This window comes from Callospermophilus lateralis, chromosome 15, assembly GCF_048772815.1.
Source record: "Callospermophilus lateralis isolate mCalLat2 chromosome 15, mCalLat2.hap1, whole genome shotgun sequence".
Taxonomy (NCBI): domain Eukaryota; kingdom Metazoa; phylum Chordata; class Mammalia; order Rodentia; family Sciuridae; genus Callospermophilus; species Callospermophilus lateralis.
This window is the reverse complement of record NC_135319.1, coordinates 25,390,517-25,413,485: the sequence shown is the minus strand read 5'-3', so window position 1 is coordinate 25,413,485 and position 22,969 is coordinate 25,390,517. Positions and strand designations below refer to the sequence as shown.

At 42.4% G+C, this 22,969-nt stretch overlaps 1 protein-coding gene across 1 annotated transcript in view; it reads left to right on the top strand.

The window, feature by feature from the left end:
* The first annotated feature begins 11,754 nt into the window (after window positions 1–11,754).
* Sgms1 (sphingomyelin synthase 1) overlaps window positions 11,755–22,969 on the top strand; it is a 281,398-nt gene continuing 270,183 nt past the window's right edge. The window contains exon 1 of the mRNA XM_076834575.1: window positions 11,755–12,005. The gene's annotated coding sequence lies outside the window, so the exon portion shown is untranslated. The remainder of the gene's footprint in view (window positions 12,006–22,969) is intronic.

Here is a 22,969-nt window from a genome sequence, read left to right as displayed (position 1 = left end):
ATAATTTGTGTCTTACCATCTCCCCATGGTAACAACACCCTCCTTGTGAATAAATAATAATCACTGCCTCTCAGAGTTTCCAAATCTCTTATTTCTGAGTTGCTCATTTTAGACAATAGCCTGGGCAGTATTTTTTTTCTTTTTAATATGTAGACAATTCCTTTTAAATTTTTTAAAAATTGGCTTTTCTTTTATTGGCATATTCACTGGATTTTAAAAATAATATCAAAAGATTTTAAAAATAATAGCTCAGTTGTAGAGTGCTTGCTTCACATGCACAAGGCCCTGGGTTCAATACTCAGCAACACACACACACACACACTGTCTGGGAGTTCAGACCAATCCATAGATTCAAGGTTGCTGTAACTCACTTGCTTAGGGCATGACTGTTTTTTTTTAAACAAAATAATCATTATTATAAGAGTAGTACAGAGTTAGGTATGGTAGTACATACCAGTCCCAGTGAGGAGGTCAAGGTTAGCCCCAGCAAGTTAGGCCAAGGCCAGCCTCAGCAATGTGGTGAGACTCTATGTCAAAAATAATATAAAAAGGTTGGGGATGTAGTTTAGAGGTAGAGTATCCCGGGTTCAGTCCCCAGTACCACCTGCCGCCCCCACTCCCAACACACACTCAGTAGTAAAGATCAGTTTTAGATTGCCACAGTTGAAGCAGGCCTATAATCTCAGCTACTCAGGAGGCCTGGCAGGAAGATTGCAACTTCAAGAGCAGCCATGACAAATTAGGCAGACCCTGTCACAAAATAAAATAAAAGGACTAGGGTTGTAGCTCAATGATAGAGAGTTTGCTTAGGATGATGAAAGACTTAATCAATCTTTTTCTAAGAGTACAATTAGAGAAAGGAGAAAAGATTTTAGGAAGAAGTTGAAAGAGACTAAAACATCTGGGTAGGCTCCCAGAGGGCAAGGAAACCATGGACTCATCTAGATTTACTTCCCAGTTTTGTCATCCAAGTTCAGGTAGATACTCGAATGGAGTAAACCCCTCTCTCTATTTTCCTTTCTCAAAGTTTGAGACCCAGATTATTGCTGGATATCTCCACTGAATGCCTCATTCTTTTGTTTTTATTACTGCACGCAGACAAAGCTATATTTATGGTCAGCTAATGAATTGGAATAAATTGGTTTAAAATGATGTTCAGGGTTATTATAAAATGTGTTGACTGCTTTGAAAAGAACAAAAGCAACTCAGAACAATACTCATGGAAAATTGCTTTGTGCTATTAAAATCACTCATTTACCAAGAAATGTTTCTTTTTAAAAATGGAAATTCAGATTTAGTGCTATTCATGGGTAATTGTTCCTAAAAACAGTTAGCAAATTCATTAATTTGGGTTATGTATATAGCAATATAGATTTGTTTAAAATGAGACCTTCTTCCATTCATTACAGCCTATTTCATAAGGTAGACAGTTCGCCCTTTAATTGCACAAGCATGCAGTAAATTATAATCTTGAAATTCCCTTCCAAATGTCTAATTTAGGTCAAAGCCAAGATGAGTGTGTTTTACAACTTAGGCACAAAATTTGACGAATTTGTAACAGAGACTTCTTACATATGGAATATTAGCTCTGATGTCAGTCCCCCTATCATCCTGCCCTAGTACTGGGGATTGAACCCAGGGTCACTCTACCACTGGGCTGCATCCCCAACCCTTTTTATTTTGAGACAGAGTCTTGTTAAATTGCTCAGGCTGGCCTCAAATGTGTGATACTCCTGCCTCAGCCTCACAAGTAGCTGAGATTATAGGCATGCTCCACTATGCTCAGTTTAAAGAAATATTTGGGTTTCCATAGAATCAAAGATGTATACATATAAACTCTTGTGGGACACTTCTAATAGTAAAGTCATATATTTGAAGCCAAGCTTCTCAACCTTCAAAGATGTTAGAGCTGATGTTTTACCCCCCTATCACCCTCTACCTGCTGTTTTTGATTTATTGGTCTGGGGTATAGCCTGGGTCTTGGAGTTTTTACAAGTTTCCAAATGATTGAAAGAACCAGCTAAGGTTGTGAATTTTAAAACTTTGTAGCTTTGGTGGCCACCCCACAGCTTAATTTCCTTTATTTAAGATGAAAGTTTCCATTTTTAGGTAGCCAATGGATAGTGATGTATCTATAGTGATAAATCTGTAAATAGTGATATATCTGTAGATATATCTGTAAATATCCCAATATGGATCTTCCTCAGACCAATGGAATGAAAATTTCTAAGAGAAGACTCTTGGCATAACTCCTTTTTTTTTTTTTTTAAATCTCCGCTGTTGATTCTTATGTACAGTCAGGGCAGCCAGGATTTGAACCCTTGCTTTATAGTTATTTAGGCCCAGCCACATGACACTGTTTCAAAATAGATGTATTTTAGTCTATTATCTGTTGCAATGACACAATATGATAGACTGGATGAGTTATAAAGAAATGAGGTTTAGCTCAGCATAGTGGGGCACACTGTAGTCCCAACTAGTAGGAAGGCTGAAGCAGGAGGATCACAAAATTGAAGCCAGCTTGGGCAACTTAGTGAAGTCTGTTTCAAAATAAAATGAAAAGGGTTGGGGATGTAGGTCAGTGGTAGAACACTTGCTTAATATGTGAGAGGCCCTAGGGTTCAATCATCAGTTATCACACGCACATACACATACATACACACAAAAGCAAAGTTTATTTTGGTTGATCATTCTGGAGGTCCAAGGCCAAGGTGTCATATCTGTTGATGGCTTTCCTGCTGGAAGAGTCCCAAGGCGGTACAGGGCATCACACGGCAAAAGATAGGGAGCATGCATTATGTGTATTTCTTTTTTGTTCTCTTTTTCTTCATATAAAGCTACCCATGTTCAATCATGGGGGCTGCATCCTAAAAATTTTATCTATCTGCTCCTAAATGTCCTATTTCTAGGCATCTTAGACAGACTAGGTTTCTATAAAGCCTGTGTAAGCCAGCTTTGTGTTACTGTAACACAATACCTAAGATAATCAACTTAAAAAGAGGAAAGGTTTATTTTGGCTCACAGTTTTAGAGGTTTCACTTCATGGTCAATTGGCCCCATCACTTTTAGGCCTGTGGCAAGGCAGCAAATCTTGGTAGGAGCACATGGTGGAGGAAGTTTTCACTTCATGGCAACGAGGAAGTGAAAAAAGAGAAGAAAAGATCATAATTCCACCATCCCCCATTCAAGGACACAATCCAATGACCTAATACCTCCACTAGACTCTGCCTCTTAAAGGTTCCCATGCCACCAAGCTAGGAATCAAACCTTTAACACATGGGCCATGGGGGGACATTTCAGATCCAACTATAGCAGAACCTTACCATCAGCATTACCTTGAAACCTCAAGTGAAACCTTGAAGGTGCCCTCAAACGATAGCCAAGCCACAGCCGTAGATAACTGAAGAAGCAACTTCATCCATCATTCAAGCTCCACTCTACTTATAACATGAGATGAGATTTGGCTGGGCATAGTGGTGCAAACCTGTAATCCTAGCTACTCAGGAGGCTGAGGCAGAAGTCTCCAAAGTTTGAGGTCAGCCTGGGTAACTTAGTAAGACCCTGTCTCATAACAAAAAATAAAAAGAGCTGAGGATGCAGTCCAGTGGTAGATCACCTCTGGGTTCAATGGTAGTTCATTCCAGTACTGAACAAAATGTTGCATATATCAGGCTAAACATAAAGTATGTGCTTTTTTTTTCTGAAGAAAAATATTTAAAAGCTCTAGAAAGAAACAGCTATTATCTGGAGAGTATTGGTGTCTCTTAATCACAGTGTAATATTCTAAGAGATGTCTGCTTCCCTCTCTTTTGGCTCTAGTGGGATTGTAGTGCCCTCCCATACCAGTTTCATGTAAAAAGGGTGGTGAAATGTAAGGAGAAGATAAGGGATGAGACTGTATCCCACCAGATTAATTTCTTACCCACCACCCGCAACCACTGTAATAGCCTTTTATCTGGCCTCTGCTTTCCTTTGACTCCCCCAATGCTTTTTAGGGGCACTTAACCACTGAGCCACATCCCCAGTCCTATTTTGTTTTTTATTTAGAGACAGGGTCTCACTGAGTTGCTTACTGTCTCACCATTGCTATGGCTGGCTTTAAACTTGAGATCCTCCTTCCTCAGTCTCCTGAGCTGTTGGAATTACAGGTGTATGCCACCGTGCCCGGCTCCCCCAGTGCTTTTTCAAAATGCAAATTTTAACTTCAGTTTGGGGTAAGATAGAGTAGACTTGCTTTTCCCTTGCCACTAAGAACAACAAAAACCCTTGGACATCATATATGAAATAAACATTAGAAGATTCTGAAAGGTGGAAAGAAGAAGGCAAGGACCTTCCAGGGACTGTAGGACCCGAGGCACAACAAGGTGGTGAGTTCTATGACTTATTTCTCTGCTTCATATATCCCACTGGAAATGAAGAAGCTGGCAAACCAGAAGTAACAATGGAAACAGACAAGACAAGCATATTCTGTACTAAAAGACCAAAAAAGAAGCAATCAAAATTTAGCAAAATATGCAATAATTATGCACCATGACTAATTGTTTTTTTTTCAAGGGATGCAAGATTGATTTAGTGTTTGAAAATCAAACTTGTAATCTAACCTATTAGCAGACTAAATAAAAAATTTTATGATTGTATCAATCAATGGGTACAGAAAAACCTTGGCAAAGTTTAATACCTATGTATGTTTTAAAAAACTACCAGAAGAATAGGAATAGAGGGGAAGTTCTCTTCAATGCTCTGCTCTTAATAAAGAGCATTGAAGAAAATAAAGTTCCTGTTGTTAACATTATTTTTAATGGTGAAAGACTGATGCTTTTTTCCTGAGATCAGCAAAGGTGTCAAGACTCACTTTTTTGGGGTGTGTGTGATGCTAGAGATTGAACCCAGGGCCTTGCTCATGCTAAGCAAGCTCTTTGAACTACATCTGCAAACTTTTTAAATTTTATTTTCAAAAAATTGTTGATGCATGGACCCTACTCCAACTCAATTCAATCAGGATCTCTGGGGTCACTCGTCATTCATTAGTGTGTTTATTTTATTAAAGTCCACCTACTGACAGATCCTAGGCTGCATGAGGGCAGAAACCAGGCCTGCTTTTGCTTTTTATTGTAACTTCAGCACCCAAATCCCTGCTCACCAGGGGGTGCTCAATAAGTATTTATGAAGCAAATAAATGAATAGAGGGAAGAGAGGAGTGTCCACTCTTCCCTTTCTTGTTTCCTTCCTGAAACTTATGAAAGGGAAGAGGTGCCTTCCCTGGTCTCATCCCCATCCTCTGAGGGCTCCATAACAAAATTGGAGTAGAGATCACAGTATTGCACCATGAGAGATCTAACTGGTAAATATAAAATCTGGAAATGAAGACAGTGCCTCCTTCTTCACACACTCAATCAACAAATTTAATGAAAGTGAAACAGAAGCTGACAAGGAGGCTGAAATGACACATACTCTTACTCATGCAGAAATAATAGAAAATGTTTTAAATGCAGCTAAAGAATATTAAAGGGACTGACGGAGAAACGAAAGAAAGATTTTAGGGAAGGAGAAAAGCTAGGGAAAGGGAACTCCCAGCCTTTGACCTAATAATCACATTTGTAGAAAGTCTCTTTTGGGAGAGTGGCTGATTTACTGTTAATAAGCAAGTAAAATTATGCCAATAGACACTGAATTCAGCAAATTCCAAAATACTCTTAAGGCTTATACTGATTCTGCCTTATAGCTCCCTCCCCTGTATTCCCCCATGTCCTATAGTGATGTTTATAGTATGAGTACAATAACTAATCTTTTAAGCAAACAATTATCTTGAGATATTATGTTATGAAATTTCATAATACTAACCCACAATTCCACAAACCCCAGAGCATGGAAAAAGATAACTTGATTTTCAGCAACTTCACTTAATTTCTATTTCTACATCACTACCTCTACTTATTTCACTTATCTTGTGGAATATTTATTCTTTTTATTTTGTCTTATTTTTGGTTGTAGGGAGTGTTTTCAAGATCACCTTGCAATTGTAAAGCGTTGTGGGGGTAGAAGCAGAGGGGACCCGTCCTCCTTTACACACAGGTGGTATCAAAGCGTATCTGTACAATAATTCTATTTTTCACTCTTAATATAATTTTTAATAAACTACAGGAGATATTTAACAGTTTACCATAAAATAGGACTTATGGGTGGGAGTTATAGTGGTAGAGCACTTACTTGTTTAGCATGCACAAGGCCCTGGGTTTGAATCTCAGTACCCTCTCACCAAAAAAAAAAAAAAAAAAAAAGTGGATTGCATTAAATGAGTTTGTGAAGTGTAAGCTAATGAGTTCTGAGCACATTCAAGGTAGTCAAAGTAAACTATGATGCCCAAGCTTTCGATGGATTCTAAGGAACTTTCCAGAATTTTCAGAAGGAAAATAAACATTTTCCAAAGGAAACTGATTATTCTTAAATTTAATTATGCCACTCATAGTATCTTTTTAAAAAGATTTTGAAAAGCATTTCTTTTTAAAAAACCTTTATAGAGACTAGGGATGCAGCATGTGGTAGGGCATTTGCTTAGTATGTGCAAGGCCTTGGGTTTAATCCCCAGCAGCCTCCCCCAACCTGCACAAAGGCTTTGTAATAACTGTTATTATTATTACTTATTTTTTTTTTAGTTGTGGATGGACACCATACCTTTTAATTTTATTTACTTATTTTTTAAGTGGTGCTGAGGATTGAACCCAGTGCTTCACACGCCCCAGCTCCTCTTCATTATTTTTTAATGGAGTCAAGTCATAAAGTTCATGGAGCCAGAATTCAAGGTGGGGATACTGCTCAGGAGTCTTAGGCAGGAGGATCTCAAGTTTGAGGCCAATCTGGGCAACTCAGCAAGATGCTATCTCAAAAGTAAAAAAAAAAAATTAAAGAAGACTGGAGATGTAGCTCAGTGGTAGAGGATGATCCACCAACCAAAGATCCCAGTGTCTTTTGGTTCAGTTACCCCACTTTAGCCACAGTCTGAATCAGGTTTCTCAACTGAGGGTGTTTCCCCTTTCCAGGGGACAGGGAGCAACATCTGGAGAGATTTTTATCTGTTACAACTGAGAGGAGGTTGCTATTGGCATTTAATAGCAGCCACAGATGCTGCTATTCTATGATGCACAGAAGAGCCTCTTATCTGGTCCAAATGTCCACAGAGCTCATGTTGAGAAATCTTGGTCTAGATTGTAGGGCAAATCTTCCATCAACTTTTATTAGCTGGTATCTCGTTTTGTTAAGTGTCAATGTAGGAGAAAATGTCCTATCTGCTACACTGTAAAAGAACTGGTGGAAGAATTTTGATATGTCCCTTCAAAATCTCACAAAACAAGGGAGTTGTCACAAGAGGGCCAGTCCTTAGTGGCTGTCCTCCCTGCAGCATGGCCTAGATTTGAAGCCTTTGAAGAGGTTATGTTGGAACTATAAAATCCAGGTGACTGCACCATGTAATTTTTTCTTTTTTTAGAAAGGGAGATATTAATTTTTGTCTGAACCTTACAATTAGTTCCAGATCCAAGATTGTAAATGATAACCCTGAGGAGACAACATGTATTCATTATTTTGTATACTGTTGCTATTGCTGTAATACTTGTATTTAGAAGGGAGCTGATGGCAAAATAAAATAAATATTTATAATACACAGAATGATACTTGATGCGGTTATTAGGCTTACCTCTAATTGTTTATGTAGCATTTTATAAACATATATTAAAGATCTAATGAATTCTCATGATACCCATGGGAAGCAAAGAGGGGGTGGGTTATATTATTCCTATTTTAAGTCCTCTTAAAATAATTACACTTGCCTGGAGTTACACACTGATTATATGAACAGACAAGATTAAATGGTAGATTTTGACAATGGTGACATTTCTGTCAGCCAGTGCAGGGTTCTGCTTGTTGGTATTTATCAGACCTTGGTTAGGAACCAGTTGTAAATGTCTAATTTGAAAATCCTTTAAAAACGTACACTGCAGATTTTGAATGATGGTTACTAATTCGAGAAGGACAACATGGCAAGGACATTTAAATTCCTAGTGTTTTATTGTTTTTTAAACAAAAACACAGAATAGAGGAGTAGAAAGGAAAATCACAAATTATAGTTCAATAACTATTTACTATGGGCCACCTGGTGTAAAGTTCTGTGCTCTGAGAGATGAAAGATATATATTCTTCATATAGCATTTAATTTATAGTTGGGGAGTGAAAACTTTCCCGAGAGAGACATACAAAACTGTAAAAGACATAGTACAACATATGTACCAAAATGTGTGTATAACGAGGCCTCCGTGACCTGGAAGGGAGAGTTTTTACCTGTTACAACTGAGCGGAGGTTGCTACTGGCATTTAATAGTGAGAAAAGGAGAAACTGGAGATGGGTCAGTAGTATTGGTTCAAATGGACAGGGAGAATCTGGGAATGGGATTCAACTAGACAGGGTTAATGAATATGAGTAGAGTCCTTCTTGCTACTTTCTGGAAAAGAGAAACTGTTCCAGAGAACTCTCAAGTGGTTGTTTTCCACTATGTGACCTGAAGGCAGAAAAAATTGGACTGCAAAAAGAAGGAACCTAAGTACACAGGAGATAGAGACTACCTGGGTTCCTGCCTAATTCCTGGTTCTGATCTCTTCTGAGCCTCAGCTACATCCCTATCTCCTCCAGTATCATCAAGTAAATCTTTTTTTTTTTTGTCAACCAATAGCAGCCAGGTAATTGGCAAAGCCAGGAATCCTAGTCAGGGACACAGGAATGAACACAGAAGGTTGACTATTTATCAGTATATCTAAGCCTCAGGGTAAACACTTGGAAACAGTCTGTGGGCAGCTTTGGTTTGGAATCCAGGTTGTGGGTCTGCCAGGGGTTTAACCGGCTGAAGGGGGCTCATGAGGTCTTGTTCCTGCTACTCAGGCTATGAGGCTCTGGATTTTTTCACTGAGACACATTTCCATGGATACAAAGAAGCCTCCTTGCTCTCTGAATTTTGACTCAGTTTGGTGAGTAATGGCTGCTGCTTACAGGAAAACTGGATGAAACCACATTTCAAATCAGGTAGATTACTTTCTAAAAGTAGAAAGAGTCATTCATTTGGAACCAAATCACCAACTTCAGAATAGCTGTTTTGGCAAATGAAGTGTTTGCCTTAGTATTTTTAATGTGATATTTTAATGATACTTGGCAATAATTCATTTTTATTGTTTTCTAGTCATCTCGATGGCAATGTAATCCATGATATTCTACGTCTTTGAGAATCCTAAAATTTTACAATCAGGCAACATGTTCTTAAAATACTGGTAAATGCTCTGGCAAAATTATTTAGGGTTCAGTGGACTAGAGTGAAAATATTTTTATGCCTGGCTTTTTTTCCTGTGTTACATATCATCCTAAAATTACTCATGGAAAGTCATTTATAAAGCTTTTTATTATGAATCATTTTAAACATACAGAAGATTAGGAAAAAAACCCGTAGCCTCCTAGACACATCACTTACATTTCAGAACTGTTAATATTTTGCAAAATTTAATTCAACTTTATATCAGAGAGGTGCATTTTAAAAAGTCTACACCAGATACTTACTTGGACTTTATTTTCCAGAGAGTCTAAAGATTACAGTACACTCTGCATAGTAACACTGAAGAGAAAAGAGCCAGCAGTTTTCTGGCACTTTTTTAATCTGGAAAAAAACACAAGAAAGCAAACTTTCCTTCACCTTTTACGTGCAAACTGACGAAAATACCCAGTAGAGCTCCTATGAATCACAGAGCCTCCCAGTAGACACTGAAAACACGTAGCTGAACTTTATTTCAATTGTTATTTTACAGCCATGCATGACAAATGCACTTTTTCTTACTCTCTTGGAGAAGAGCTCTAACAGTGTCCTCAGGGTGAAGAAGTCAGAGAAGCTCGAGTGGAGCGCTCAATAAAAAGTCCGCAATGGGACAGACTGCCTCATTTTCAATCCCTTACTTTTCTGTGTTTTGGTACAGAGTACCTAACTTCTCAAGGTCTCACATGAAAAACGGGTTTAGGGCTTTGTTGAAACCAAGGTGTAAAGCATCTATCACAACTACCTACCAGGTGGACACATTAATCAGATCTTAGGACCCCCCCCCCCCCCCCCAGCATTTCTGATTCTGTCCATAATTTGCATTTCTAACAAGCTGTTGGGTAATGGCGTTGCGGTAGGCCCCGAGATAACGGAGACCCCAAGTGATTGAGGGGAGAGAGCAATAAATGTTCATTATTCACATCATCACCATCTAAGCTGTCCACCAGCAGGGTTCGTGGGTAGTGCACCACAGGGAGGAGCGAAAGTCTGGGTTCAGACATCCCTGCCAACACATCAGGCCTCTGCCCCGGGGAACAGGTTAGAATAGGGGGGCGACTGCCTCACGCAAGGGGACCCCACTTCCAACTTCTTCCTCTGGGAAAAAAAGCAGAGGCCATCCACTGCTGGAGTTCTGAGCTCTCGATATCGCAGCCGTTAGCGTCTGGTCAGAGCGAGAGCATGTCCTCTGGGCCAGCAGAGGGCCGGTGCTGCGATTCCGACACCCCAGGTTCGGGTGGAGGCAGGTGTGGAGCCGAGGCCCTAGCCCGGAGGGAGGGAGGATGTGGAGGATAAGGAGGCTCTCTTCTGTCCCTCTGGCGCTGGGATCAATTCCGACCGCCCGCGGCCGGCCGGGTGACCGGGCGGAAGATGGCTGCCAGAAGCGCCGCGGACAGTCACGTGTCACACCGACACCGCCCGCACGCCCCCTCCCCGCCCGCGGAGTCCCCGACCAGGCGGGAGGTATAGCCCCGAGCAGCCTCGAAGCCACAGAAGGTGCCGCGCGTGCCGTTCAGGGAACCAGGGCACCGCAGCCTAAGGTCAGCATTCCCCGCCGCCCGCCCTAACCCGGGCACAGGGTTCCGCTCCGGGAGCAGAGGAAAACCTTCCTTAGGGCGACCCACACCGGGTTGGACTCTACTGGGCATGCGCAGGGCTCCCGCCCGGGCACACCAATCTCCAGGTTTTCGCCGCAGCTCGCAGGGGCGACGAGAGGTGGGGCCAGGGCGGGACGACCCCGACGCGCTCCTAGTCCTTTTAGCACGGATAGGAGCTTCTCCGGGATAGTCCAGATTCCCTGGCTTCGCGGGCCTTTTGGCTCAGGCAGCTCTATTATTTTGGGAGAGGGGGTAGGAAGATGGAAGCCTATGGATAGAGGTTTTAAAATGCACCAGAGTTTGAAGTCTTTCTAAATACATGGTCAACCAGGAGTTAATCACAAGTGTCGCAGCTCTTGAGCACGCTGGGAAGGAGACTCCAAGCGTAGTTCAACAACTGGGGCCCCGATCCTGGCTTCCTTGAAGGCTGGGTTCCCGTTCTCCGCATTCTGACCGGCTCCAGCGGCTCAACTTTCCTGCTGTGCTCTAAACGGTTTATCATCCCAGATCATAAACCCCGGCGTCAGTCCATCCTCCCTTAGCGGCTTCCTGTCCAGCTGGGCCTTGCCCGTCTTTGGGGGAAGTACCCGCCTCCTCAGTTTCCCACTGCTTGAAAGTAAAATAAATGAAGCCCAAATCCCGATCACCCGGTGGCTTGCAGTCCGGTGCGGGTCCCCCCGGGTCCCCGGAAGAGCCCCCCGCGGACTCCGCCTGGCCGGCCAGGCCCGCCCCCCGGCCGCCGTGAACACCCGGAGGAGCGGACTCGGGTCGCGCGGGAAACCGGGCCGGCTCGGGCCGCGGACTGGGCATGCTCGTCAGCCCGGGAGGCTCGCGGTGGCAAGTCGGAAGCGTTCGCACCAGCGAGGCAGCGGCCGGGGCAGCGGCGGCGGTCAGGACGGGAGTGGGAAGGGCCGGTCCGGGCAGGTTGCTAGTCCCTTACTCCTGGCAGGCCGGTCCAAGAGCGCGATCCCGTGCAGAGCCCGGACGCTGCCCTGCCCCGGATTTCGTTTCGCGGCTGGGGGATCAGCGAGCGGAATTCCGGGCGGCTGCAGCGACTCCGGTGCAAGTGAGTCGTGGGGTGGGGGCAGAGAGCCGGCCTCCGGGTCGCGGGGGCCGATCGGACACCGGTCTCGCGGGTGGGCCTGACCCCGGGGAGCGGCAGTTGGGCAGCCTTGGGGCGAGGGGGCGTGAGCGCAGCCCGCACGGTGCCGCGCGCGTACCTGGCGGGCACTCCCCCAGCGCTGCCGCTCCCGGAGGGTGGGCGCAGAGGGCGGTCCGGCGGCTAGGATCCCAGCTCGGAGGGGGCGGGCCGCCGGCCGGGCTCCCCAGCCCGGCTGGGGAGGGGAAGATGGTGCAGGCATCAGTGGGCACCTTTTCAGAGGTGCTGCTTGCTGGAAAGGCTGCTTGATGTCATATCTGGGCAAGCGGACAGTGGCGGGGCCCGAGAACTGGGAGGCGAGGATCCTCCGGGTAGTGGCCCGCCGGGGTCCGGAGCGGCTCTGGGCCCGACCCCAAATCACAGCCCCACCCCCACAGCCCAAGCGGCGGCGTGACAGTTGGTACTTCTAGCCAGATCGCAGCCGGCTAGGCGCCCACGGTTTCGGGGTATCTCCACCTCGATGTCCCCCGACGACATAACAGGTGGGACCCCCAAGGAACGAGTCCCTTCTCCCCACGCCGCGTAACATCCCCCAGGCTCGCGGGCGGCTCTGAAACTCCGCAGGGTTGCCCCCATTGAGTCAGGGTGTTAAGGGGTGAGGCCTGGAGGGGCCATTGGTGCAGCTCAGAACTGGACAGTCTCTCCCAGAGGCTGCTTGCCCAGTGAATGAAAGGGTTCCTGAGATTCCCAGGCGACTTGTCAAGGGCAAAGCAGCAGCACCAGCTGCCTCTCGACCGTGTTAACCCAAACTCGGGCTTGTGGTTTCCTCTGGTGGGCCGGTGCGGTGCCTTGGTCCTGCTAACGGATTCAGCCTAGCGCGTTCTGGTTAAGGCTTGTTCCCTCTTGGGTGTCGCTAGTAAAAATCGGGATGGGGGTTGCTGTGGACGGAGGGAGCGAAGAGAATCCAGGCAGGTGCTTCTCAGATGTTTCTTTTCACCTTCAGACAGTACAGACTTAAGTGACACACGTTTATGAAACCAAAAGGAAAAAGAGTGGTCCTGAAAGGGAAGTTTATTTTCTACGTACGGAGCTAGCCTTCTATTTTAGCTCTTCTGACATTTACCTTTCTGGACCTTTAAGCTGTTTGGACAGGTTATTTTGCTGTCAGATTCGGGGGTGTTTCTGGTTGGCTGCCTGTGAAAGTGGTGAATGTCCGTCACGGTGTGCTGTGAACTCCCTATGCCTTCTGGCGCTGGGGTTTTCAGAGGGACTGAGTGGGCAGAAAGAGAGGAGTGGGATTGGTGACGTAGGAATGCAATGGGAGTTGCCTGGGGCAGTCTTGATGTAATGGGGTTGCCTACTGTTTTGGCCTGAGCCGAAGGGGAGAGAGCTGGGCGTTTCATTGGTCGGGGTGTAAGATGTCCATGGGAGAAACCAGGCGGGGGTTGGGTGCCTGTCTGGTCAGTGCTTCAAGGGAAGCCCAGGGATGTTTGGTGATTCAGCAGGTGGCAGCCTTCCAGCTCTGCCTTGCCTTGGCCCAGCAAGCAGGCAGGCAGGCAAGCAGGGCAGCAGAGCCTGAGCCTGCTGTTGGAGGTGTTAGCTGTGGGGGAGACTCCAGGAGCTGCCTTCTGCCTGTAGCGGCTTACTTTCCTTATCTTGCTTCCTGTTTAGGTATGCAAGCCCTGGGCCTTTGAGTTTCCTTATTGCTTCTCTTAAATTATGTAGTATATTTTTGAGTCTCTTCAACTGTGAGACCTATGTAGCAGGAGGTGGCAGCTACTATCATACAGTTTAAGCTGCAGCCTTTCCCCTTTTTTTCTGCTTCAGAAAGTAAAACTTTATGTTTTTAGTAAAATATAGTTCTGTAACTTTTCATTGTTGATAAATACACAGAAACTTTTTTGAAAATTAATTCAAGGCATGCATTAAATTGGTATTAAAGAGAAGCATTAAGATAGTGTCTTATTCATTGGAGAATCCCTATCATTTTGCACAGTATCTGACTTGTATACTCAATAAATGTTTATTCAGCTGAAATTAAAAAAAATTTCTAATAGAAGAGCTTATTAATATCCATATTCCTCATGTGTTTTTACATTTACAAATGGGGTTCTCTCTTCAGCATTTATAGAGTAAAGAATATATGACAATGTCTATATGTTGAAACTTAAAGAAGTATGTTTAGGAACTGGAGATGTACTCAGTAGTAGAGCATTTGCTTAATATGCATGAGGCCTTATATTCAATCCCCAGCAATGCAAAAAAAAAAAAAAAAAAGCGGGGTGGGCGGGGTGGGGTGGGGGAGGGGACATAGTGGCACACTCCTATAATCCCAGCAGCTCCAGAGGCTGGGGCAGGAGAATAACAAACATGAGGCCAGCTTTAGCAATTTATGAGACCCTGTCTCAAAGTAAAATAAAAAGGTCTGCAGATATAGCTCAGTGATAAAGCATACTTGAGATTAAAATGAAGACTTTTTTGGGCTGGGGTTGGTGGCTTATTGGTAGAGTACTTGCCTAGCACATGTGAGGCTCTGGGTTCAATCATCAGCACCACATAAATATAAATAAATAAAATAAAGGCATACTGTCCATCTACAACTAAAAGAAGTTAAAAAATAAATACTTTTTTTTAAAAAACTATGTTTTCATAATATCTAATTCCCTGTGTTGACATTCAATTTTACTTGAAAATACAATTCTTTAATTTTTCTTGATAAATCTCTCTCTTTCAACTTGTGGAAGATCCTGCACTTTGCCTAGAAAAATGGGTGTACTTTGCTAATTATTCTATGGAAATCCAAAGAACTCTTTTTGTATACTAGCTATCAGTAATTTTTTTTTTTTTTTTTTTTTTTTTTTAACTAAAAGTGCTCCTGGTGATAGAGAATAGGAGAATAGACAGATGTGATTGGTGGGAACATGATGTAGAAGGAATAATTCTATAAATTGAGCCCATTGTGCTAAACTCCATATGCTTTTCTTTTCTTTTCTTTTTTTTTTTTAAAAAAAACCAATTTGCCTGCAGTCTGCTTGGCTTACATTGGCAGACATGTTACATTCCTCAGCAAACTACCTGTAGGAGAAATGCAGGTCTAAAATGCTGATAAAAAGAACACAAGTTACCCTGAAGGGTGGGACTTTTGAGACCCTTACACAGACCAGATCCCATAACTTGGGAAGATAAGGATAATTCCTCTTAACCATAAAATCTCCAAGAACAGGTTCCAATTGGAACTCGTCTGCATGGGCCAAAGTGACCTAGAGTTTCATGCTCATTATGGACTTGAAAGTCTGATGTCATCCTGTTGTCACTTAAAAATCAAATGGCAGACGTGGGGGTACTCCTTGGAAACGTCCCTGGAAACCTTATAAAACTGGAGAGCAGGAAGAACACACCATATTCTGAGAGGACCCACTCTTTCCCTTGAGTGTCCCCCTTTCCCCTTTCCTATGCCTTCTAATAAACTCTGAGCAGCATGTCTGAAGTCTTTCTGGCCTTACTACCAGAGTTGGGATTTGAAGCGAGGCCTCAGTTTTGAGAAAGATCCCATGCCCCATAACACTAGTGCATATCAAATATACTTTAATTTATGAAACTTCATTTTCTACAAAGTATTTTAGGGAAGCTCTGTAGAATTCCTAACACTTTACCATCTAATGTAAAGTGCTGCTGTAGGAATGATGCAGTTATTCTGAGAATAAAAATTCTGGGTTGTTTGTACCTGGGGTTACATGCCTCAGTCTTTAGGGAGGCATGGGATCACTCTTCTGCCCGCTATCTTTGCCTTTCTTCTCCTTCTTCAATTTGTTTAGCTATTATAAATACATATTTTTCTGACTTGGGCTTGCTTATTGAAAGTTGTTGTCAGAATGATCTGTTGCTTTTTGTCACATAAGTTTGGTAATGATTTCCTTTTTTTTTTTTTTTGGTACCAGGAATTGAATCCAGAGCCATACCCAGTTTACCACTGATCCGTATCCCCAGCCTTTTTTTTTTTTTTTTTTTTTTGAGACAGGGGCTCACTAAGTTGCTGAGGCTGGCTTTGAACTTGAAATCCTTAAGCCTTAGCCTTCTGAACTGTTAGGGATTACAAGCATGTGCCACCCTGCCCAATGTTAATGATTTGTAGTTTTTAGTTGTCCCATACACTTTCCTGCCAGTTCACTGTTTAGCTTCTCTTGGAAAACTCTGATCAGTGCCCCACTGTGGGACAGAGAGTTTATAGATGGCTTTGCCTTTGCTAATTTTGGTTAGTAACTAGTCAAAACATTTGCTTTTGGAAGAATATTCATGATATGCTGGTCTTAAGGATTCTGACTTTTCTGTTAAAGCCTCTTGGTTATAAATAAATGCTTATTTACTCACAGCTACTCTATTCCAAGAGTTCTGCTGTAAAGTTTGTACATTAAGCTACCTAATCACATGAGGACCTTATTTTGGATCAATCCAGTTGGATGTGGGAGTGGGGAGACAGGACTAAGGGAGGGGAGAATAAAGAAGAGAGGGCAGGAGGGTTGGGCAGAAAGATGGCTTGGTTTTGTGATTTGTGACTTCTGGTTTCTTTAAAACCTAATTGAATGACTGAAGAGTGACTTGGACTCCACTGGAATGCTTTGTCCCCTGCGGAGTCTTCTTTATGTCTAGCTGCAGATATAGCAGATAGCCAAATAGACATGCAAATACAGACACACACAGATCCAAAGACACAGAGTCACACACAGGCAAAAGGAGACACAGACAGATGTAGAAAACACACACCCTTTTCCAAAACCCAAGAACCCCAGCTTCTTTTAAAACTAGTGTGTCAAAGAGGGAACATTAGTGTTCAGTAGCAGGTTGGATTCAGGGGCTGGAAATGAGCCCATGCTTGTGGTTTGGAAAAGATTTGCCCCCACTTTCAGGGGTCAGCTGATCTTCCCCTGAATGATGCAAAGCTATTGGGGCTTGAACTGAAGCAGCTGTTGTGTGTGAAGGCAGGTGAGAGAGGATTTAGAGAACTTGGTTGCTGAGAGTTGAGTTTCCATTCCCAGTTCTTGGTACCAGATCTTCTCACTATGTAAAACCCAGTGCCTATTTTATCTTTTCCCCATTCATTCCCACTCCATTCTTCTGTCTGCCATAGGCGCTTTCTCTCTGTGTTAGGTTCTTGGGTATGCATGTGTTCTGTTAAAGATGTTGGGTTATTTTGTGTGGTTTTTATTTGCTTAAGTGATACTGTGCCATAGATTTCATTCTGTTTCTTTTTCGTTCAACATTAGAACTTTTTAATGTGGAAGTTTTCAGGCATTCTTGAAAGTGGAAAGAATTTTTCAGCATTTTATTTGTGAGATCTATATTAGGATAGATTTCTCCAGTGCATTGCCATGGTTGCTGGTTTGTAGGGGTGGTCTGATGTGTGTCCTTTGCTTTTACTTTACCCATTTCCCTAGTGATGGATGCTTAACTCACCACCACTCCTGCTGCCACTAGCAAAACTGTAATAAGCATCCTGTGTGCATTCTCTTAATTATCTGTATGAGAATATCTCTAAGGAAATGATTCTGAAAGTGTGGACCACACCCAGCTGCATCAGCATCACCTGGGGATATGTTAGAAATGTAGATTCTAGTAGAAAACTCCGGGCAGACCCCACTCATCTGTGTTCTGACATGCCCAACTTGGAGATTCTTATGCACGGGAAAATTTGAGAACCACTGCTTTAAGGTACACAGTACCCAGGAAGGGATGGCTGGGTAACAGAGTACCAGCAAACCTGTTTTTACTAAATGCTCCAAAATTATTCTCCAGAGTTGTTGAGCTGGTTTACAGTTCCACATCAGTGCAGGAGGAATGACTTCACACATCTTTGTGAGTGTTTGATATCAGCCATCTTTCTAATTTTTTTTTTTTTTTTTTTTTTTGGTGGTGCTGGGAATTGAACCCAAGGCCTTTTGCATGCTAGGCAAGTATTCTACCAACTGAGCTTTTATCTCCAGCCCCGGGGATTTTTAAATATATTTTTTAGGTCTGACAATTTCTTTGACCAACCATTGTCTTATTTTCTAATGCAAATGATTTGCAGATATTTCTTGTGTATTATAGATGTTAACCCCATCCTGTCACCTGTCTATTAACTTTATCAGTGATAACTTTTAGAAATTTTTAGTTTTCATATAGCTCCAAACCATTACTGTACTTTAGGAGTCTTAGTATAGTATTTCTTACCCTAAGAGTAGAAGATGTTCTGTATTTTATCAGCTTTCCCATTTCGTCTTTAACATTGAGGATTTTGATCTATTGAAGGTTTATTATATATAGCATAAGGAAAGAATCAGCTTTATTTTTCCCTTTCTATTTTGTGGGACAATTTTCCCAAATCATCTATTAAACAGTGTATTTTTTCCTTAATTGTTTTTGGTGAGCAACTTTTATCATATACTAGGTTCCCCCATACATACAAGTTTATTTTTTCAATATTTTTAAGAATTATAATTTACATATGCAAACTGAATCCATTTGAAGTGTTTGATTTGATTATTTTTTGACAGATGTTTATACCTGTGAAACCACCACAGTGAAGATGCAGAGCATTCCATAAACCCAGAACTTTCCTTGAGCCTCCTTGTCCCTAGACTCTGGCAACCACTGTGGTTTGCATTTCTAGAATTTTATATAAATATATGTAAATATGTAAGTATATTTATTTACATATATTTATATAAAATATTATATAAAATACATACATATATTTATATAAAATAAGTGTATCTATTTATATATATTTATATACACATAAATAAAACAAACTTATCATTTAGCCATTTTAAAGTGTAGAATTTAGTGGCATTATGTACATTAACATTGTGGTGCCATCATTCCATTATCCATCTCCAGAACATTTTTTCATCACCCAACTCTGAAACTGTTTCCAGTAAAAGCCTGCTGATTTTGAGATTCCTCGAAGGGATCTGTGGTCGTGTCGTGCCCTGTCCCCCACCCCCTTTGTTCTATTCTAGTCCTCTGTTTCTAGGCCAAATTCTTATTTCTTTTTTGTGGCTTTACAGCATGTTAATATGTCAGGATGAGCCTTTCTTTGTGGGCAGAACTGATACCTTTTCTGTCTTGATATTGTAATTTTATCCATGAACATAGTCATCATCACATCTTTTTAAAACTTCTATACAAAGTCAGAGAGTCTATATTTTCTCTGTCACGATAAGTTTTTTTTCGTGGGGAGGGATGGACCTCATGCATATTAAGCTTGTCCTATATCACTGAGTTATACCTCAAGCTTATAAACTTTTGATAATTTTTTTTTTTTTTTTTTTAAACACAAAGGTAATGTGTTATTTTGAGGAGAATGAGTCTGGGCACCTTATTCCCTGCCCTGGAGGTACGCAGAGTAGGGGCTTTGGGACGGGTCTTTTAAAATCACCTTTCCTCTTTCTTTTTTCTTTTTTGAGACAAGGTTTCACTGTATTTGCCCAAACTGGTCTTAAACTGCTTAGCTCAAATGATCCTCCTGCTTCAGCCTTTTGAGTGCTGGGATTACAAGTGTGCACCAGTGCACCTGACTCTAAGAATCTCCTTTCTTCATTCACTAACCTTGAGTGACATTGGTCAAGTTACTGCCCCCTGTCTCAAGTTCTTTCTTCCCTCCTCAATCTGGGATAATAGCACCTGCCCTCTGAGGCTGCTGAGGGGTTTGCAGAGATAATGTAGGGGATGCTTGGAGTTCAGATCTTAAAACAGACCTGTTACTCAGTGATTGTTGATGTCATGCCTCCCCTAACACTGGCTTTAAATAGCACAAACTTCATACATTTATCTGCCTTTGAGGATTGATAACAAAGAAGTGTCAGGAAAGCAAAGTTAATGAGCCAGCCAGTTAACTAACACTCTCCAAGTCTACATATGCAAACCCATACTTTTGCCTGGTTTTGTTGGGTTTCGCAGAAAGTATGGATACTTCCAAGGAATTTTGCAGTAGAGTGGGGAGGAATATACGGTTAATGTACAGGAAGCAATTAGAGAACTCTATGTGACAGATGGTATATAATTAGGGTTAAGTGGTGCGGTGCCAGGGGAGTTATGAGAGGAGAGGAATCCTGCTTTGTGAGTTTTCATTTGACTTGCATGGAATTAGATTAGGGAGGAGAGAAGGGGAAGAAGCCAAGTATAATTAGCATTTCTGTTAGGGGCCCTGAGGGCCTAGTATTGAACTCCATGGCACTGGATATTGTGCCCAGTGTGTCTTGAAAAATCAATGTTTTGGGATCAGTGATAAGTGGCTAGTTGATACCTAGGTAAAAGCTTTCTTTCTTCTAGTATGATGGTTAAGAGCACTGACTATGGAGCTAAAATGCCTGGGTTTGGATCTTGGTCTCACTATATAGGAGCTGTGCCACTTAGTAGATTATATAGACCTTCCATGCCTCAGTTTCCCCAGATCTTTAGGGAGTTATTATGAGGATATAGTTAATAAGGTATGTCAGTTATCTTTCCATCACTGTGACAAAATACCTAAAATAATCAACATTTTAATAATTTTTTTAGTTGTTTATGGATCTTTATTTATTTATATGCAGTGCTGAGAATTGAACGCAGTACGTCCCACATGCTAGGCAAATGCTCTACTGCTGAGCCACAAACCAGCCCCAATAATCAACTTTTAAGGTGGAAAATTTTGGCTCTTGGGTTGCTTGATGGTGGTGAGGCAGTAAATCATGGCAGGAGTGCCTAACAGAGGAAGCTTCTTACCCTAGGGCAGCCAGGAGGGGAAAGAGAGACAGAAAGGGGCTGGAGTCCCCAAATCCACTCCAAGGAAACGTCCCCAGTGACCTAACTTCTTTCTACTATGTTATGCCTCTTAAAGATTGTACCACTTCTCAATAGGGCCACAGTCTAGGGACTAAGTCTGTAACACTTGGGCCTTTTGGGGACATTTAAGATGGAAACTATAGCATAAGGTAAACACGATGTAAATGTGAGCTGTTATTATGACCTCTTGATAATATTCACCATGTTCCTGTACCTCTCTTGAGGTGTGTGAGGCTTTATGCAACCAGATCGGTTGAATTTTGTCCAGAAAGACCTGGTTGGAGGCTGTTTGGTCCTATGTTCTGGGCTTTTTCAAGCATTAGATAACTCAGACTGCATACAGAAGGAGTAAATACTTGATAGACAGTGGAGCCAGGTGAAGTCTTTGCCATTCTGGATGTCCTCATTCAGAGCTCTGGAATGGAGTGGGTGTAAAAAGTGAGGTGGAGAGTGTACAGGGAACAAGTTTTGTTTTGCTCTGTTCCTAGTTCTGATTAGATCTTCTGGTAGAGGTGTATTAATCTTAGGAATTTACTTTACTGAAGGCTAACCACATCCCTGACACTTTGAGTCCTTGACCCTGTGAAATGGATGTTACCATCTCTGTTTTTGGAGACAGGAGCGTGAAACACAAGTAATTTGCCTGAGAAAATAGGAGAAGGAATGTTCTGAAGGAGGTTAGTGTTTGGGGCCTTTGCCAGTTGGCAAAACTGAGTAGGACTGTTGGTGAGGAACCAGCAGAGTTACATAAAAGAACCATGCTACACAGGTTAGCCCAGCTGGGTGTTCCTGTGACCTTGGATGTTTATCAGCCTAAGTCAATGGTTCTCAGATTTCACCATGAATCAGAATCACCTGGAAGACTGGTTATAACACCCAGTGCTGGGCTCCAACACCCACAGTTTCTGAAGCAAGTTGCTATGGCAGATGGCAGCCAGTAGATCACATATTAGCAAGTCCTCAGGTGCTGCTGCTGGTGGTCTGGGGTCATGCTTTGAGAACCCCTGCCATAAGCAATACTTATGTCAGCTAAGGGCCAACTGCTCCTAGTTCTAGTTACAGTCAGGTGGATGAAATCAGAGTTAGAAATTGGAAGTGCTTTCCAGCTCATGAAATAAAAACTGAACCCATGGGTTCCTGTACATCTAGGACGGCAGAGTGAACCAGTGCAGAGCAGAAACTTTCTGTCCCTGCTCACCAGTGTTTGTGACATGGTTTAGGAGTGTTGATCATCCAGGGTGGAAAGAAAACCTAGAAATGTAAGTCAAGACTCATCAGTATCAAGTGCCAGCTGGTGCATACCATTTTAGCAAGATGGCCTGATTTATTTTCATTTCATTATCCCCTGTTCCATTGGTCAAAGTGGGGAGAAAGTCTTTCTGTCCACCATTTATCCATTTAGGTACAGGAAAATTTAAATTGTATTTAGATACACAGCCTGACAGTGGAGTGGCAGAAGATAATATTGTTTGATTTAATGATAGTGGAAAACTGTGTTTGAAGGAAAAATGAGCTTGGTACCTCTCTCCCAGCTGCTGTGATATAAGATAGATGCCATTGGGTATGAAGCTTGGTATGTCCCCCAGACATACAAGTGCCCAGAAATATGTGCAGTTGTGACTATTACAGCAGGTTTACTGTTTTGTCCTTCAGACTGTATTTTTTTCTATCTGAATAGTTGTTAATATAAAACTGGAATTAGCCAGGTGCAATGGCTTGTGCCTGTAATCCCAGTGACTTGGAAGGCTGAAGCAGGAGGATTACAAGTTTGAGGCCAGTCTCAGCAACTTAGTGAGGCCCTCAGCAACTTAGAGAGACTGTGTCTCAAAATAAAAATAAGAAGGGCTGAGGATGTGGCTCAGTGGGTTTCATCCCGACTACCACCGAGCCAACCAACCAACAAACCCAACTGTGGAATGAGGAGCTTTGAGAATTGAAGAATATAGGACTTCTGCATTTAGGATTAACTCAGAGGAGAATAGTATAAGTCACTTGTATCTGGGAATAATCACTGGTCTAGTTTTTTTTCTGGGTTTGTTGTCCAGGCTCTCCTGGGACCCTGGCAGCTTACATAACTTACTTGCTTGGTGAGGGGATGTGGCCAAATGAAGAGGAGGGGGAGATTGCCA